At 48.2% G+C, this 4,020-nt stretch overlaps 1 long non-coding RNA gene across 1 annotated transcript; it reads right to left on the reverse strand.

Annotated features, from left to right (window-relative positions):
• On the reverse strand, positions 1-3,845 carry LOC111813712. The gene is made up of 2 exons (XR_002818891.1): positions 3,564-3,845; positions 1-345 (listed from the first exon to the last, which is right to left on the reverse strand). It is a non-coding gene; the product is annotated as an uncharacterized LOC111813712 (long non-coding RNA).
• Positions 3,846-4,020: the final 175 nt, after the last annotated feature.

A 4,020-nucleotide genomic window follows, 5' to 3' on the forward strand; every position in this document is an offset into this window, starting at 1 on the left:
TTGACAGTGTAGATGCAAAAGACAAAGAGAAGTTTATTCAAAACAGGAATCCATTTCCTGTGACTTCACATTTTGAGTCATGACCTCACAGCTTAAGCAGTCCATGTTTCCACATTTTTAACAAGGGCATCCTTAGGCTCTAAGCCTTGGAGACAATGGCCACTGGCTCCTCCACTAAGACAGAGGTCTGGTTCCAGACTCCACTCGAAGACTCATTCTGTTCACACAGCTCAGCACATCTCTCCACATTGGGCATGTGGCTCAGGGGGACAGTATGATGCTGTTTCACTTCAGAGCAGTGGCTCCTGGTGCACCCTCCTGGAGGCCTAGGTGAGTTGCCAGGTACTAGGGACAAAGCAAGCACAGCCTGCAACACAATTCCTCTGGAATTTACTGTCAAGATGCCCTGAACTCTTCCCCATTTCTAAAGGAACATGCCTGAATAGTTCAACAAGGCAGATCACATAGGCTTTTATGACCATCCTAGAAGTAAGAGGAAATGAAAATCTTCACCAAGAACATTCTCACTGGGACCCTCAGTATATTACCTACTCCCAGAAGCCTTTTCCTTTGTTCTGAAGATTTAGATTGCTGAAGTGGTAATTTACTTGGACAGCCATGTCTTGTCACACAATTTACTTAATTGCATAATTTAAGTGTAATGGGCTTGTAGAGACAGTTATGAGGGAAAAAAATGAGCTATGTCAAAAGGAGTCAATCAAACCATTACTACAAAAGCATCCAGAATATGTGCCTTGTACCCCCATTTCTCCCAAGCTCCCGCTCACCAAGCTACATAACAGGACTTGTGGGCCCTTTAGCGCCAGGCCACATGTCAGCTGGCCCTCCTGCTGCCTTAAAGTTCTGAGTTTCCCTGTCTTTGAGACCTGGGCATTTCTGAAGGGTGCTGGTAAGGGCACTGGTAACTGCCCCTCTGGGTCTAACATCTTTTTTTAATTTTTAAAAATCATTTCTTTATTTGGTACAGGGTCTCCATATGCAACTCAGACTTACAGTGATTCTCCTATCTCAGCTTCCCCAGTGCTGGGATTACAGGCACACACGGTTTTGGTGCACCCAGGATTCCAGGGCCAGCACAGCACATAGTACCAGACAATCGAGCCCAGGTCCTTGCACTTACCAAGCAGGCACTTAGACGGCTGAGCTCTCTCCCCAGCTCTAACATCTCCTCTTTATTTAGACTACATTTCTGGCACCACCAGAGAAGTAACATGTCCTATGTCTCACAGAGCGTTTGACATCCATCTCTCATTACTAATGGTGTTACCCTTGCTCATGTACTTCAAGTGGTACCTGCTGAGTTATTCCACTGGGAAGTCACTATTTTATTCTACCCTTTACAACTTACAAATTTGCTGAGGGAGATATTTGTGTGATTGCTGGTGGTTGTGGTGTTTTTTTGTTTTTGTTTTTGTTTTTCTTTTCTTTTCTTTTTGAGACAGGGTCTCCCTATGTAGTTGAAGCTGGCACTGAACTCTATATATTCCAGGCTGGCTTTGAATTCCCAGTGATCCTCCTACCTCAGCCTCCCCAAGTGCTGGGACGACAAGTGTGTGCCACCATGCCCACCTGAAGGAGATATTCTAGAATTATGTAAATATCATAGGTAGAAGGAAAAATAAAAACTAAATGTAGTACGAGATCCTGAGTTGTCCTGAAACAAAAAAAGGGTGTTAACGGAAAACTATAGTTTGAATGGGGTCTATAATACACTTAGTAGCACTATGCCAGCATTAAGTTTCAGATTCTATAGATACTTCATTACATAAATGTCAACATTATGGGAAGTTGGTGAAAAAACTGGGGAAATGCACTAAAATATTTTTGCAACTTTTCTGAAAAGACTACATTTAATTGATGAAAGTTTACCATGATGCAGCCTTTGCTTCTATAAATCTAAGTGAACCTGAAAGCGTGTGCCACTGTTCTCCAACTCCCAAGTGATGCTGACCCACACTGTTGGCCTTGGGCCACCTGGCAGCAAGACTGGCAAATGTGGCTAACTTTATCACGTACAACTTGCCAGTACAACAAGCCACTGGACTATGTCAAGACTATGTAGAGACCCTACCTGTAGTACTCCTGAAACCATGCAGTGAACCACTAGCTTAGCACACCAGTCACACTGGTGCCACACATGTCTGACTAGCTGCTCCAGGCCGCACGGCAGAACCATCCAGAAAACTCCAGGTGACAGGCAGATGTGGGTCAGTGACCTCAAAACCTGTCCTGAGGTGGGGTGGGAGTGCAACAGCACCAAGGCCATGAAGAGGCAAACAGGCCTTAGGATTTCTAATCAAAGTGAGTGATCAACTGCACAGGTGACCTCTACTTCTCCCACTAAAGTGAGGTTTCATAATTAAAGTCACAAGAAAAAGGATGCAGGCAAGAGGCTTCACTAATATCTGACTGGATCTGGGAGGTTCCAACCCAGGAAAGCAAAGGTCATTTGGAGCACACAGTAGCGGGGCCCTAGCCTGGCAGATCAGCTATAAGCCAGCACCCTAAGCAGAAGCGCACTGGGCCTGCTAGGTACATAAGAGCTGACTCCCTGTCACCCCTAGAGACAAAGTGGAGCTGCTCTCTGGCTAAGGCTTGGCTACAAAAATTGAAAGGCCCAGAGAAAAATCTGGGCGTCTCAGGTCCTATGGTAAGAAGCTCCTAGTCACCAGAGGGCAAAACCATTCCACACAAACCCATGGCTCCCTCATGTTCCTCTTGCCTAGACAAGGATAATCACTAATACATACACCAACACTGGAAGAGGACATGTCACATGCAACAAGCCAATATCTACCCTCCCCAAAAGGGTAACAATAGAGTAAACACCAAATCAGAACACAACCGAGAAGAAAAGTTTCCACTGAGGCACAGAGATTATACAGTCATAAACAGTAAGCTACTATGAGAAAGAAACAGGACAAATATACTCTTAGAAAGTAAAGGTTTGATTGTGGAAATTCAAAAATTAAAACAGGATTGGAAGATAAAATGAAGCCTTCTTCCAGAAACAGGAATAAAAATGGCACGGAATGAACAAAGACAGAGATTGAGAGGTCAAGCCAAGCTGTCTACCACATGCTAACGGGAGCTGCTACAAGAGAGAACAGAACGAGGGAGCAATAAACTCAAATGATCCAAGAGCATTTCCCAGAGCTGAATGACACGTCTACAGAGTCACAGAACACTTGGGCTGGTACTCCACATACATGGGCATCCTGTAAAAAGTCAAATGGTCCTAAACACCTCCGAGAGAAAAGGCTATCCTAAGGGACGAAGAGCACTTGGCAAAGATACTCGCTGCTATGATAAAACCATGATTAAAGCATGTATGGCACTGTGAAATAACCAGTAGACAGGAAAACTTTCTCGAGGAGTAACTGACCCAAGCAGAGGACAGCGGGCTGGGGAGGAAAACTGCAGGGCTGGTCACCATTCTTGAGTCGCCAATATTGTGACAGAGGTCCAGGAGAGCGGAGAACGAAACAAAAAACAACCCTAAAACAAAAGCTATACAGGAAGGAGCCACCTCGAGACGATACCTGCGCGATTCTAATGCCCCAGCCGCGTGCGTGCCCAGGGTGTGTAGGAGAGGGGCGGCAGGCGGGAGCCTAGATCCTGCACCAACGGTTCGGCGACCGGGGACCTGTACCGCCGACTGCGAGCTAGCGCGGGGACAAGCGGGCCCCGGGAGGCAGGCGGGGTGCGACCCGGGCCCGCAGGGTGCGCCGGCCTTGCTGGCACCTCTGTCGTAGACGCTATCTGGATCCAAGCTCTGAGCGCACGACTTCCTAAGGGCGGGCCCGGGGCGCCATCAACACAGTCGGGCCATCGGCGCGCCAAGGCTCGGCCGCCGAGGGACGACGACACGAACATCCGTGCCCGTCTCGCCCGCACCGGGCGGCCGCGCAGCTCCACACACCCCGCCCTCCTACCGCCCGACCAGCTGCCCGGGCGCGCACAGCGGCCACCGGCCGGGCCCCTCCCGCCGGGCGCGTC

Source organism: Octodon degus, unplaced genomic scaffold, assembly GCF_000260255.1.
Source record: "Octodon degus isolate 3935 unplaced genomic scaffold, OctDeg1.0 scaffold00215, whole genome shotgun sequence".
Taxonomy (NCBI): domain Eukaryota; kingdom Metazoa; phylum Chordata; class Mammalia; order Rodentia; family Octodontidae; genus Octodon; species Octodon degus.